Here is a 15,805-nt window from a genome sequence, read left to right as displayed (position 1 = left end):
TTTTTTCTGGTGAGATCTGAGGACTTTTGGGCTGTTTTGAATTCTTGGTTGCAGTCTGGGGATATTTTCAAGTCTCAGGGCAAACGGCCGATAAGATCTGAGACGAGAACCAGCCGCTGTGATAAAAACTTACTGAAGCATCAGTACAAATAACTGACTCACCAAAAAAGCATCTGATAGAGGTGCTGCTTTTAATGAGCGTATTTGTGTGATTTTTCCTGATGCAGCTGCAGCGTACAGATGACAGATTCACGTCGCACTTTGGTGAACCGGATGTAGTTTTGGATTAGGTTTCTTTGCTATATTTATATTTCTTCTGACTCATTATCTTCATTTACACTTGAACAATAGATGGAAATACAGTTGTGGTAATAATGTTGATTATTTTAGTGATTAAGCTGCTGCTAAGCCACAGTTTCCTAACTGTCTTTGTTCCCACCACTGTTCAAGACTTTCAGCACCTTTGCAGCTGAAAGGCATCAAGGCCAGTGAGAGTTCAATCCAGTGGTTGGATGTGTGAATGCATCTCTCCTCAACCATAATTTTCTCTCAGATGTCGTAATCCCAGGTGAATTTCTTTTGGTTGTGTTTATTAAAACATTTTTCATCCTAAATGTGAAACGTCTATTTTGTTTGTACAGTTGTGCTTGATTACTGGTCTGACTGTGTTGCTCTCTGGATGTTTTTGCAGCATTTCTGGGATGAAAAAAGGAGAAATTGTGAACTTTATTCTGTCACTCTCAGAACCCAAAGGGGTTCAGCGTCTCCAAACCTTTAGGAGGAATTAATAAAAGACCAAAGTGTTTCATTATTGGGGATAAAAAGATGGAAAAGGTCCAAAGACCTTCAGACATTATGTGAGACACTCCAATTAATGATTAATCGATTTCCAAATTAGTTGAGGATTGTTTCAATCATTGATTAATCACGATTAATCATTTTTACCTCATTGCTGTCAGAGTGACTGGAGATCATGGCTGCTCTGCCCAAGTGAGCTCATTGAAACTCCTCCAGATTATTTAGTTTCATGTCACGCTGCTCTGTAGAGGCAGGAAAACACTCCTGTCCTTTTCTGTCTTTATTTGAGAAACTTTAATTTCAATCAGTTCCAGAATTTCCTCTCATTTGTGTCCAAATGGAGATTTTCTTTGCTGTTTTCAGTTTTTGGACCACATGTGACAATATGCAACAAAAGTGACAATAATTAAAATAAAGCCAGCATATTTATTCTTTAGTCCAGGGGTGTCCAAAGTGCGGCCCAGGGGCCACGTGTGGCCCTTGGAATTGTTTTGTGGGGCCCAAAACTACAGTTGAAAATGATACAAATTTGGCCCGTTGATGGAGATTCAGACTTTTAATTTGTAATCAGGGTAAAAATTGTTGCCAAGATAATTTTCTTACACTAATTTTCTTACACTGTAAAATGTAAATACAACATAAAGTATTTGTCTTTTTATAACCAAACTTCAACAGAAAGGAAAACCAAGAAACTTTTAATGAAAAGTCACTTTTGCTGCATCTAAATCAGCTTTTATTTTTCTTAATCTTGGCTAAATATAACAAACTTTTTCAAAGAAAGTATTCCTGTTGTTATTCCTGAAAATAAATTTATTCAATTGAGCCCAAAGGAAACTTTTAATGCAGCAAAGGTGCAAAATCTGCCACAGCATAAGAGGGCAGAAAGTAGAAGTACATTTCTGCCAAAAAACTCAGAAATAGATTTTACAGAATCTCAGAAATTCTCAGAAAATTTAAAAAATATAAAAATCAAATTTTTTAGAGTATTATCAGAACTTTTCTACAAAACTCTTGGAAATTTCTGCGTTTCAAACAGGAAATATTCACTTGAAAAATTTCCTAGGAGATTTCAGAGATTAATCACAAAATTTCAGAGTTTTTGGTGGAAATTTGCTCCTTTTTTTCTGTCTACTATACCAGAGCAGGTCCTGATACACTGTTGTAAAAAACCCTTTCGAGTTTTGGATCAACAATAAACACCAAGCTACTTTATTTGCTTGATTTTAGGATGTTTTTTGGCCTGCAACTACTTTTGAGTCTACAGTTTTGGTCTGATTTTGTGGAAGTTTTGGTCTGATTCTGTCGGCAGTTTGTGTATTGATTACAGCATCGTAGAGCAAGAGGCGCCCATTAGCTCCTCCGCTCAGACACAGTAACCCTCCCTCAGGGCAGTTTGTGTTGCTCTCTCCGTCATGTTTGTGTCTTTTTTAGTCGGAGCTGTTTTCCTTCTTTGCTTGGAGTGTTTGGTCTCTGGGACCAGCAGGAACGTGTGTGTGTGTGTGTGTGTGTGTGTGTGTGCAGCAATACGGTTACCATGAAGATAAAAAGTAAAAGCGAAGGCCGACGGAAGAAATAATGAAATGAGGCTGAAGACGTTGATGATAAGGAGTCAATGAAAGACTGGGAAGGAGGAGTGAACTCCAGATCTGTGGTGTGGAGAGCTGCTTCATGTCAGAGCCGGCGGAGGGGAGGGACGGATGCTCAGACAGGGAGGACCAGTCAATCTGGTCCTCCTTAATCCTGCTGGAGTTTCTCAGCTTCACCCCACCTATACCAGAGCAGGGACTAAAATCTGGCTTTCCTGTTTTTCATTTTGGAAAGTTTCTGTTGAGGTTGTTACTCAGAGGAAGGTGAACTGCTGCCTCCAGGTCAGGGATGAATCTCTGGTTTGACAACTTCTGGTTGTTTGCTCTCATCCTGACGTTAACTTTATTCTGGATTAGGGCTGAAACGATTAATCGTGACTAATCGATTCATCATTTTTAGTCATGACTAGTTGACTGTTAAAACATCCATCAACTAATTTAGTAATCAATTAATTGACTAGAATCTACAGAGTGAAAAAAATAGGTTATGTACTAAAACCACATATTCAAAACTGTACAAAAATATATGCATTTTGAATTTAAGATAAAAAAAAAAAACCCATTTGTTTGTGAATATGCTCTGCCCAAAAGCTGGCTTCACCCAGTTCAAGTTCAGTAAAATAATCCCTTTTCAAGCATATTTTGCTAACTGGTTGATCCAGTTTTACCGTTAAATCAAGCAGAAACGGCTGATCTTTTTACATGTTGATGTTCGAAGGATTTATTTAGCTGCAGAATCATCTTTTGCTACAACTGATCAAATGTCCAGCATAAGGTAACTATTTCAAATTGGGGAAAAACATCAGGGTGCATTCACACCAGTTCTGATTAGTCCACTTTACTCCAATTCCAGTCCATTTGCCTGGAAAGTCTGGTTTGTTTGCACAGGTGTGAATCGAACTCTGATCAAAAAAGCGATCTCTGGTGAACGCTGGTGCTTTTCAAATTAATATGTGAATGCCTAGCAGACCAGAGACTGCTTCAAAAGCAGGAAGTGGTGTTCAGTGCAGGGCATTCTGGGTAAACACAGCCAAAACAAACACCTATAGTTTAGCGCTAGTGGGGAAAATGGCTGATGGGCCGCTAAAATCTGATATCAAAACATTTTTGATGACATTTTGTGAAGCAGGAAGTTGCGCTGAGTGTCTTCTGCAGAGTTTTTGTGTTGTTTCCTTCAGTGGTTCTTGGTGCAGCGCCTCCACAGGCGAGGAGGGGAACAGGTTTTTCAAAGGGTTTAGTTTGTTTGACCCAGTGCAGTGAGGAATAGAAGCACAGCAGCTGAAAATGTAACAAATGTTGCAACTTTTGTCCCCAATTGAACCGAGTCTGCCGGACTATCAGGTGAGAAAACACTCATATGTTAGTCAAACATCCGTATCTGGACCTAAACCTTCATGGGTTCAAAACGTCCACATGCGGGTTAGTTTCCATTTGTTCTGCTAAATCGGTTTCTTTGGGAGCTTCGGGATAAAATGGTCAATGCACCGGACACACGTGGCTAAAAGAGCCGCTGTTGTTCAGATTTATTCAAAGATCTGCTTCACTTTGTGCTGAAACCGCCTTCATTTCCAGCAGAAATATGTTTGCAGTCTGTGTGTCGGTGTGTGTGAACGTTCTCACAGGTTAACTCAAGGCCGTGTGTGTTTTATCTGCAGCGATGCAGACAGAAACAGTGTCTCTGATCTGATGATGAGGATGACTTCACACACACACCCACCCAGGTTGACCTTCTGTGTGTGTGTGTGTGTGTGTGTGACCTCCCTCTGACCACATTAGGAAACCTGCTGGTTGTTTAACTCCTGCGCTCTGGGATTATCTTCCTTCATTGTTCTGGGACCGCCGGGTATTTCCAGAACATCACGCGTTCTGGGAGCGCATGTTCTGGAGTTCTGCTCTGAGTTTTCCTCTCTCCGTCGGCTGCAGATATCGGTGGATTGAATAAGTCGCTGGATGAAACCCCCTCCTCCCTCGGTGGATCTCAGGACGGTGGGAAAGTTCAAATCTGCTGCTATTTTCTATCTTTTATCAGCCGGGCTTATCGGCTGGCTTTCTCGTCTGCATGCCTGGCTTCAATAGTCCAGGGTCTCGGCTCGGGCGGCATGGTAACCGCTCTCTATCTCCAGACTCCGCCCCCTTTTCCTCCTCCCCCATCTTTATGCGAAACGCCACCTGTTTTTTTTCTCCCTTTTTCCGTATTGGTGGATTAAAAAGACAAACAATACTTTTATCAGCTGCTGGTTTGTTCTAACGAACGTCAGAGGTGTTCACAGAAACAAGTTAAAGTTGATTTTATTTTATTTTTTCCGTCTGCTGAAAGAATATCTGGTTCTTCACAGAGACGTTCTGCAGGGTCCAAACATTTCTGCAGATGTGAGTCAGAGATGTGACCAAACAGGAAGTCAGATTAGAAAAGCATCTTTTCAATAAAGCCTTTATTCTCTTTGGCCACGAAAGGACTGAGTAGATAAATAAACAGATTAAAAACATGGATGATTACAAAAATTAATCAAAAATTATTAATTAATAAAGAGGCATGATAAACAAGTAGATGAATGTATTTATTTAGAAATAAATACATGTTTATTTTTAAAGAAAGAATAAAAGATGATTAAAAAAATGTAAAAATATAAATGTACTTTAAAAATTAAAAATATGTACTATAGGTGTTCCAAATAATTTTTTAAAATTAATTATAACTTTACACAAAAAAAAACTTGGCTTTAATTTTCCTGAAAACTTTAAGTAAAAAATTTAAAAAGTAATAAAATTTTTAAAAATAAATTAAAGAGTAATTATGGGATAATTAAATAGATATATGATACTAAAATAATAGTTAGAAAATATAATATAACAAGTAATAATAGTAATATAATATTAAAGACCCTTCTAATTTTAATAAATATATCTATAATATTTATAAAGTTATATATAAGTTTTTTTATATCATTTCTAAAATAAATAATATTATTATATTATTAAATGCATCATAATTATTCATTATAATAATTTATTTAGAAAAATATTCATAATATTTCTAAATAAATTATGGTATCAGTAAAGATGCTACTAATGAGGAAATTATTTATAATATAAAGCACCAGGTTTATCTAAGTATTTATAAATGTTTACATTGTTTTTTGCAGTCTTTTTTTTTCTTACTAAAGGAGGTCGTGGATAATTTTTAATGCTGATATTAATGTGATTTATTGTCAGGAAGTCCAGACATTGTAACTGAATGATTTCTGGGATAAAATCGGATTTAAATGAACTCTTTGTTTATCTGTTGATCCTCTGGGATGAGGAATAAAACACACAGATCAGATTACAGCGATGCTGCTGCCGCTGCCGGATACTTCAGGACCAATTTCCCTGGAAAAGTTTACTCTGTGAAGCTCTTTTAAATACGAGTCAATAAAACACCAGATCGCTGAGAGCTGGTTTGTTTGTGATGCGGCGCGTTTATCCACCCGCCAGCGAATTGTTAACATCATACAGAAAGGCCTTTTCTTTTAACCAGGCCTGAATCTAAATGTTTCACTTCACGATTAAAATAACACGCAGTCTTATCACGATGCACACATGTTCACTTTCCATGAGGAATCCGTTCGCAGCACCAGAATGTCGCTCGGCGAGCGTGTGGGAGGAAGGGAGGGCAGATGGAGGCGTCCTTGAGGAAAAATGAAGCAGTCGGTGACGGGCAACAGCGTCTGAAGTGCTGCCAGAGAAGAAACGGTTGTGAAACACAACACCCGAGGGAAAGCTTGATCCTGCACGCTGCGAGCTGCGGCGGCGCAGGAAACCCAAAAGATGCATTCCTGACTTGGGAGTTTGGGGAGAAGAAGAGAGATCTGACGGATCCCGTTCGGTCGCCTGCTAACCGGGAGAACGGCCGTGCATTTCATGCAAAGTGCAGCCAGAAGTGCGGCAGGAAGCTGAGGGAAATGCATCGAATGAGTGATGAAATCTGCTGAAATGCATCATCTTCAAAATGTTATCTTTCCATCTCAGTCGTCTTCGTTAGCACTCAGTGTGGCCTTTTGTTCTGCCATGAAACCAAAGATGATGAATGACGTTCAGTTATGCATCCAGGCTCCAGGAAACTCACTCTGAAAACACAAAATTCATTTTATTCAGATCCAAAAACATCATCTTAGTTCACTTTAGAAGACAGACGGGTCCAGTTCACACCCAGAAATACCAAATCAGATCTAGTTTTATTCATTTCTGAGTCACAATAAGTAATAAATCAGTTCATCACATGATGGATTCAAACAACCTCAATCATTTCCATTTGAATGATTATTTTTATTTTTTGTCTTTCTAACTAAAACTGGATGACTGACGTCTTCAGTCTGGTGCTTTAGGACAAAACTTCAGCATCTATTTTATTTGTTTTTTCTGTTGTTTATTTATTTTGGATATTTGGATTGTCTTCAAGTGTTAAACGTTTGTTAAAATTTAAAAGTTTATCATTGTATGAGAACGCACCCTTATATTTTTACCATTTTATGACTCTTAAATGTTCGCAAACAGCAACAACTTCTGGGTCAATTTATTATCCAGCCAACTGAGTTATTGAGACCTTTGACTAATGGGGTCAAAGTTAGGATGCCGTGTTTCTCAGGAAGGCCGGCGCGTTGCCAGGAGCTGTTGACTTTGCTGCAGTTCCTGCTCCTGAGCAAGCAAACTGATCCGTGAACTTTTCCAGAACAAGGCAGAGAAAAATGTCGTCTTTTTGTTAATTATTTGTTAATTCTCCCAGATTGAGCGACTCCACTTGTTGCAGACCTGCACAAAGTTCAGCCTGAAAATTTCACCATGTAAAGAAACACTTTGAGTCCAGCTCAGTCATCAGTCAGCAGCAGGAAATGTATGAACAGAACCAGAAGTAGAGACCGGTTTAAAGATCCGGGTCATTGTTATTTGAGGTTGGTGTGGCAGACTAAACTAATTTGGAAATCATTCTGTTATTTACAATCTGTGTTTACATCATGCTTGACAAAAACAAACAAAAAGTCTTTACATGAGATGTAAATGTTACTTATTTAGAAATGCCTGGTTTATACGGATTTAAAGATATTTTGTGATGCTATGGTGACGACGACATGAACTATTTATTACTTCATGGATCACAAATCATAAACCCAAACAATGCTCTTTAAAAACATTCACATGTTTCTTTAGGACACCAGTCACATGAAAAAATGATTAGTGTGTCTACAATGTACACAGTAACTGCAGAAAATAGTTTCAGCCTAAAAGTAGAAGCCTTTCTTTGAACAGGCCCAAAATCAGGTAATCTGAGAACCAGAATCTTAAAAACGGCTGAGTCGCCGGTTGCTATGGCGATTTACAACTTTTTCTAGAAGAAAAGCCAACAAACACAGAAGAATCATTATTGTTTCAAAAACTGTAAATCATGTTGACATATTTCTTTGTTTTGTGTTGGAGAAACGGCAGTAAAAAACAAAACTCTTCAGTTTCAGTTTGGAAAGAAACTTGAGAGTTTGTGTGAGTTTTGTCCACTCTGGGCTGATCTGACAGAAAACTGAGAGACACGCTGGGGGAAAGCAGACAGAAATACCTGCGTTTTGATGTAGAAACTGTACGTGTGGAGACGAAGCTGTGGGCATGGAAGTGGCTTAAATAAAAAGAAAATGTGAATATTTCACTGGGTCAGAATCACTGTAAGCTGAACATCCTGAGGTAAAATCTGAAAAATGAACGAAACTTAAACAGTGATACTGTAAAAACTATAAAACCAGACAAAAAACAGTTCAGTCAGGTGAAGTTCAACTTTCTGGGAGCATTTTTTACTTTAACTGGTGTTTCTGCTGAAAAGCTGCCGGGTTTTCCTTCTTCTTATGTAATTTTACTATTTTACAAAACTTCTCAACAGTTTGTTGTGTTGCTGAAAACAACCCAGTATTTTTGGTTTGTTCTGCAGATTATTTCAATCATACCAACACATTTTTCCCTTCTTATAAATGAAATAATTTTGCAATGGAACAAGTGATTTTCCATCAGTATTAAGGAATTAAAAACAAGCTCCTATGTCTTGCTGAAAAGTTACCTATAAGTTAGTTTTGTTGTATTTTAAGTGTACTAAGATATTGGTACTAAAAACTAGACCAGAAATACTTGGTAAAATGTTCTGTTTTTGAAATGTTTCCCATGCATTACTTGGAAATGAAATCAAAACAATCAATAGTATCGTTTTTTTCGCGATCTCTTCTGGGATGATTTATTGTCCAGAATCGTTGGTTATCGTGACAGGCAGCCGATAGGTGGGTCCGAAGCAACATGGTGTCCAACATGCAGCAGCAGCGGGGGATTTATTTCCTCCTGAGAGCCTCCAGACTATCAGCTTGTTCTTCCTCCTCCTCCTCTTCCTCCGGGGGCCGTGAAGGATACCCCACCGCCGGACGGTCAGCAGCGGGAGGGAGAGCCGTATCACCTGCTATCTCCACCTGAGAAGCAGAAACGCGCTCCTCAGAGGAAGAGGAGGAAGAGGAAACTAAGCCTCCCTTTGTCTGTTCTCCATCCCTCCATCGGCTCTCCCATCTCTCCGTCTCTTTGTGTCCTTCTCTCAGGGTTCGTCTCGCCCCGCCGTCTCCCCATCCCGGACCTTTATCAGAGAGACGACTCTGCTCATTAAGGAGTTAATTTTCTCACTGCTATCTCTGATTAGTACCGTCAACCTAAAGCACTGTGAATTCTTTAAATTTTCTTCCTCCTTATCAAAAAGAGAGGGAGGAAAGAAAAGATGGGAATGGTGGGGGGATATTTAATCATTTAAGTAGTCTTCCTGGGGAGCCGGGTTTTTTTTCCCACTTCCCAGCAATGTAAAGAAATCTTAGCTGAAAGCCGGCCCAGCTCAGTAATTCAGTTTTTAAAGCAGCGAGGAAGAGGAGAAGGAGGAGGAGGATGAGGCGGCAGCGGTGGAGGGAGAGGGAGAAGAAGAAGAAGAAGAAAAAAAAAACGACTTGATGAAATTCCGCTATCAGCTCCGAACCAATATGCAAAATATCTCTCTGGAAATCAAATAGCTATTATGTTTTCATTTCCACGTCGGCGTATTTGCTTAATGAAGAGGAGACAGATCAGACCGGCAGAGAGAGTCTGCAGGAGCCGATAACCGCCAACGGCTCGCAGCTATCCGCGCAGAGTGACGCTCCCAGTCACCGCGCTTTCTGCAGCACAGGGGGCGGGGGGCAAAAAAAAGGGATGAAGGGGAGGCAGGGAGGGTAGGTGATGGAGTGAGAGCTCCACAGATAGGAGAGAAAAGGACAGAGGGGAATGGAGAGAGGAGGAAGAGAGGATATGAAGGAATGATTGATAGAGTCGGTCAGGAAGAAAGAGAGAGGGAGGAAAAAAGTGCATCTTTTTCACTTTATTTCCCTCTAAAACATTTGTTTTCATTCCTTTGATGTGCATCGCTGCAGGATAATTATCACCCATCCTTAGTTTCAGTTTCACAGTAAACAGCTGCGCTCCACGCCGCGCCGGGCTGAAGGTCCGGGCTTCTCAAAGTCAGCAGGAGCTTTACTTCTTTACTCAACGCCTCATTTTTCCATTGGTTTCCATTTTTCCATGATATTCCCTCCAGCCCGGTTCGGTTCGCTTTAACCCAAGTCCAGTTAGGGTAAGACTGAGGGTGAACTCTGAAGCTAACTGTGAAGCAAACTCTGGTCCGCCTGCAAACCTCTGTTTCCATTCGGTTGAAGTGAACTTTGATGAGGTTCGTAAGCACATGTGAACGCCAATTATACCGGAAACCACAGAGCATTCTGGGTAAATGCAACCAAAACATACATTCCTAGCCTGGCGTTCATTAAATATCTCTGTTTAATTTTCTCCGTTTCCCCAGGTTTCATTGGGAAATTTAAACAGAAAATTCCTGTTGTCATGTCTGTTGAACTCGCCGGTGCTTTGTTTAGTTGGAGGCGGTCACGGATCGGCGATACGATCGCTGCAGCGCTGAAGGAAATGTTTAAAGTGTAAAGTTGATGAGGAGCGTTTCCTCGTGACTCTGATCAATAAGTGGCTCCTCTCCAGCTCCTGACTCTGTGTCAGGTGCCATCCTCCTCCTCATCTTCGCCTCCTTTCTCTCTCTCTGAATTTGCTCTTTTCATGTTTCTCTTCAGGAGTCTGTGATTCTTCTTCTGCAGCTCTCTGCAGGTCTGATGTCTTGTCTGCGCCGCGGCGGCTCGGCTGCCGTCTGTTTAATCAGCTTGTTGAGCGTGCAGGTTTGATGTGCCTTGTCTCTGTGTTTAATCAGCCAAGCTGCAGGTTTGATGTGGACCCAGAGTTAATAAAGCAGCATCTTCAGCTCCTTCATCAGCCGCAGCACTTTGTTCCGCCTCTCGTCGCGTCTCCGAGACAGACAGCTGCTCTCCAGTTTTCTAGTATTCCCGTAGCTCCGTATCTGTTCCCGTTTAATCTCTGTGAGGATGGAAATTTTATTCATGTTAACTTGGAGCCAGAAGTTGCTCGTCTTCAGCTTAAAGGAACCGTTTGCCTGAAATACATCAGTCTGCTTCATTTAGCGTCTTAGAATCTCCAGAAAATAAGACAGAAATCTGCTGTTGAAAATATTTTTCGTCTTTTATTCATCAGCTGATTCTGTATGCTGCTTGTTGGTCAGTTTTCTATTTCCATCCAATTAAAACCTGGATTGGATTGAATAAGCAGGTTTGTAGAGTGGGAACAATCTGTCACCTGTCTTTCATGCAGCTGAAATAAACCATAGAAGAAGAAAAATCGAGAGTCGCCTTCAGGAACTCTCAGCTTTTTCAGTTTTCCCTCCATATCGACGGTGACGGTTTGCTGAAAACAGCTGATTTCACTGCAAAAACGCAAAATCTTAACAAGTGTTCTGACTTCTAGTGCAAAAAATCTTGGTTCACTTTAAATAAGACTTGTTTTAAGTCAATAATTCCTTAATATTGATGAAAACGTACTTGTTCCACTGTCAAATTATTTCACTTGTTACAAGGCATTTTCCCATGTTATAAGTTAAATAATCTGCCAGTGGAACTGGTAGTTTTTCATTAATATTCAGGAATTATTTACATAAAACAAACCTCTTAGAAAAGCTGCCTTTAAGCTAGTTTTGTTTTATTTCAGATGTATAAAGATATTTGCACTAGAAACTGGAACAAAATGACTTGGTAAAATTTTCTGTCTTTCCTGTATTGATCATATGATCAGTGATGTAACATGATCATTGCATGAATCAATCATTTATTTTCACATCCTCTCAGTTCAACAATTCCTTATTAAGTAGAATCTAATTAAGTTTCAATCTGATGCTAAGCTGCAAGCCAATGGAAACATTTTTTACACTTCTTGTTATTGGCATGCGTTCTCCTCTCTTTATGATTTACTGCTCGTTGCTTCTGATCAGATATTAAAAAAAGATCACAAATGACAATCGGTAGCTTGGAATTAGCTAAAACCATAAACGTTAAGCTGATGTTTGTAGCACAGACTGCGGTTGGAAAACTGTTCAGAGCTCCACAGCTCAGTAGAAACTTTGTTCAAATCTTCATTAGTTCACAGAAAGTTGTGTGGATTTTTGATAACTTTGAGTTTTTACACAATCACAGTTTAAATATTTGAAAATTTGGTGATTTTGCCCCAGATTGTTCAGCTTCGTGATGTCGTCACACTTTAGATTCTGACCCAGTGAAATGTTCAGCAACTTTTTTATTTAAACTTCTTTTATGCCACCAGTTTCCACCCCACATGTGCAGTTTATACATCAAAAGGTTGGTATTTTTCTCTACTTTCACTCAGTGTGACTCCCACTCCTGTAGGACTTAAGGTTTCCTGTTGAATCAGAGCACAGAGGTCACACGCCCAGGCTCTCATTCACTTCCATGTTAGTACTGGAGGGTCTCTTAAATGTCTCATTTATCCTGCGTAAAACCTTGTTCACATTTAAAAAGTTAAATGTGTGACTGCTGGAATGTTTTGAAACTCAGAGTTCAAGATTTGTTTTGATTGGTATTTTTCACACAGTCAGGTGAGCGGCTTGAGGAGAAAGGCAAAGTGGAGTAAAAAACTCTTTTACTAAGAATGTAAATGAATAATTCCCAAACTTGTAACTTGTGAACTGGAGCTACAGTGTAAAAATAAAAAAAAATTTAATCACCAGTTAATTTATAATGTTGAAAATTCATTAAATGCACCATAACTAAGAACTTTAGCTACTTTGAATCAGCTTCTTCTGGAGTTTTTCTGAGTTAATAAAATCAGATAAAGGCTCTGTTGCGTAAATTTGGCGTAATCTTTGAACTTCTTGATTTCCTGTTTGATTCTAAGCCATTATCTCCATCAAAAAAAAGAACCTGATGTGCTTTTTATTTCTCTGTTACACACTGTATCTGGAATCAGTCAAAATTCAGAACCTGCAGACCAAACCTCAAAGAAAAACCCAAACTGAAATGAGTCAGGAAAAGCCAGATTGGTTAATCTGCAGTAGCATCAGAGTGTCAAACCAAATGAGTGTCTGGGAAAAACAGACGCTGAAGTTTGACTCATTATAAAGTTTGTTTCATCTCATATTGGTGCAGCGCTAATGTGAACCTGAGCTGGAGTGAAATCTCTGTCCAACCTGGAGACATTTTGATTGTTGTTTTTTTGTGCAGACACTGAACAGGGAGCCAACACATCCTTAAAAAGTCTGACATTCATTTATCTAAAATTATGGCCATAAAACACAAACTGACCTCAAGTCTTGTGTATTCTGTGTATTTTTTTTTTTTTTCATGTGAGTTTTCAGTCAGGTATAAACTTTGAGTTGCACTCAGACATCTTTATTGCTTTCCGTGACCCTGCGGTGTTCAAAATGTGGCTCAGGGGCCATTTGTGGCCCTGGAAATGATTTTATTGGGCTCCTTTCCACAAATAAGAATGGTAAAAAATATGGCCAACAAAACAGAAAACAACTGATGATCCAGCCATTTTGAAAATTGTCTCTTTTTTTAAATAAATAAGCCAGTTTTGGATCTTTAATACAGATTTTATAAAACTTTCATAAACACAAAAACAGAGAAAAAAATCAGGGCCCGTTTTGGCCCTCGTTGCACTAGCTAGCTGCTAATATGCCCTTGCTAGCTAGCTAACTTTTTTTGCTTCCATCAATAAGTGCAAATTTATCACCAGTTGGCTGGAGGAAGTTTGAACATTCCTGTGGAGATAAAGGGCTTAAATTCCACTCATAATTGTCTTAAAAAGTCTTAAATTTGAGTTGTTGAAACCTGCAGAAACCCTGTGAAAGTTTTCTTGGCTCCAGAACAGGAACAGCTCCAGGTGTTCTCAGATCCTGGAAAGCCGGATAATTCCCAGTTTAATTGATGAGACGCATTTGGAATAAGTCTTCTTGTTATTCCTCCATCTCTGGAAGGAGTTCAGTCCCAATTTTCTAGGATATCTCGCTGTAGCAATTAACGACTTTAAGTTTGAGACTAGTAAATGAAGTAGAACATGGCTCACTTATCGGAAGGCCCTTCTGCCAACTGTCCGACACCGGAAGAGGAAAAAAGAAAAGGGGAAGATATTTCTGCCGGGATAAAAGGAGGCGGAAAGCGGAGCTGAGAGTTTTCCACACCATTTGATGTGTAAAAGCAGCGATGCAGCGATTGATTCATTAAACCGCAGCGCTAACGAGGGGAGGAATCATAATTTAAACTTCCAGTTTGAACAGGATTTATAATTGGAATTTTACACACAGAAGTCCCTTTGTACAACTCTGATTAAAGAGAAATTAATTGTATGGAAATGTCCTTCCAGATACGGAAAATTAGATGGAGCAAAAGCTTGGACGACATGGAGCTAATTCTAAAAATATTTTCCACACCGAATCGATCTTTTTCTTTCTTTCTCCTCCTCTCTGTCTTTTTCTCTCTTTTTTTTTATATGAAGGTCCAAATCTGCTGTTAATTTTTTATCTGAAATTAGAGTGAACCATGCAGGCGTGGAAGTTGAAATTAGCCTAAAGATGTTTCATTTACAAAGACAGAAACACTTTGTCAGCCGCCGATTGTTTCCCGGCATTATCTCTGCCTGCTTTTAATTGCTTTGGAAGTGAAATTAACAGAATTAGAAATATTGCCTCTCCCTTTTTCTACAAGCTGCTTTATTCACGGGTATTGTTGTGTGCTTTGTATAGATTATAGACTCCTTTTGTTCCAGCATTGTAAATATATACGCCCCCCAGTCACGGCTTTAGAAACAACCCGCTAACCCCCCCTCCCCCTTTGCTCGCCCGGCCCGCCAGTCTGCGCAGACTCCTGGAAATTAATTTGCGACCTGTTCTGGATCGAGGATTGTTAGAAAATAAAGAAATTAAAAAATCCTGGATCTGTGTCGGGATTTGTTTCACTCAGAAAAATCGTCTTCATCAGCGTGTGTGTGTGTGTGTGTGTGTGTAAATGTGTGTGCAGGCCCGGACTGTAAATATGGGCGAATATTGGATCTGTTAGCGCGCCATTAAAAGATCCATCCTATAGAGAGCGCATCATTAATGAAAGTCACTTTAAATCCATATTAACTGACTACTTCTTCTTCTTCTTTTGTGGATGTAATCTTCAAACAGGCTAAAATAGATCAAAAGTACTGTATAATTACTCTGGTCAGCAGGGATTATGGGACTGTAATTGATAGCGATCAGCCCGGCACTAATCACTCTTTTAGCTGTAATTTTAGGTATACTGTCATTTGGCTCAGAGGTTCCCTTCGGCTTCGTGCTATTAATCTTCTGGATTAAACCGTTCAGCGTGTCCAATCCTGAAGCCTGTTTCTGAATTACTGTATTTAAAATATATATAAATATCTGTGTTAAGGGCTTTAATTTGTTCCCTTTACAGTACAGGCATCCATCTTTGTCATGCTGGACTGCAGAGCTTCAGGGAAAACAAAATGTTTTCAGATCAGTCACAATTTATAGCTGAGCTAAACGCACAATAACATACTGAATTAAATATGTATTAAATCAATAAATAAATGAAGCAAATGTATTTAATTTGCAGTTAATATCCAAAAGTGTCTTATAATGTAATTTTTGTTCTTTTACACTTCAGTTTTGTTATATTTGTCGCCATTTCCCCAAAATATTTGGTAATTAAATAAAACAAAGAGTAAGGGAAAGTAAGCTGAGAATGTACAGATGTGTTGTCAAATCTGAGTTCACGGAAATAAAGATTTAAAAATGATTTATCCAGTGAGAACTGGGAAATGCTACCTGAGTTCAGTTGGTTGGAGACCTATCAAACCAGCACTGTACCTGAGATTTAAGAGTTACAGGTCATGAGCCAAATCTGGATGCAATACAGTCATATTTAATAAATTAGATTATACGTCATTAGTCTTGTTTCTCAGATTAAAAGTACTTAAAGCAAGTATTAAACATACTT

General features: G+C 39.1%; 1 protein-coding gene across 7 annotated transcripts in view; it reads left to right on the top strand.

Annotated features, from left to right (window-relative positions):
* The window catches only part of zfpm1 (zinc finger protein, FOG family member 1), a 102,678-nt gene that overhangs the window by 35,071 nt on the left and 51,802 nt on the right, over window positions 1–15,805 (top strand). The gene's annotated exons all lie outside the window — the stretch shown is intronic.

The sequence above is a fragment of the Gambusia affinis genome, linkage group LG08 (genome assembly GCF_019740435.1).
Source record: "Gambusia affinis linkage group LG08, SWU_Gaff_1.0, whole genome shotgun sequence".
Taxonomy (NCBI): domain Eukaryota; kingdom Metazoa; phylum Chordata; class Actinopteri; order Cyprinodontiformes; family Poeciliidae; genus Gambusia; species Gambusia affinis.
Note: the sequence above shows the minus strand (reverse complement) of the source record. Positions and strands in the feature narration are given on the sequence as shown.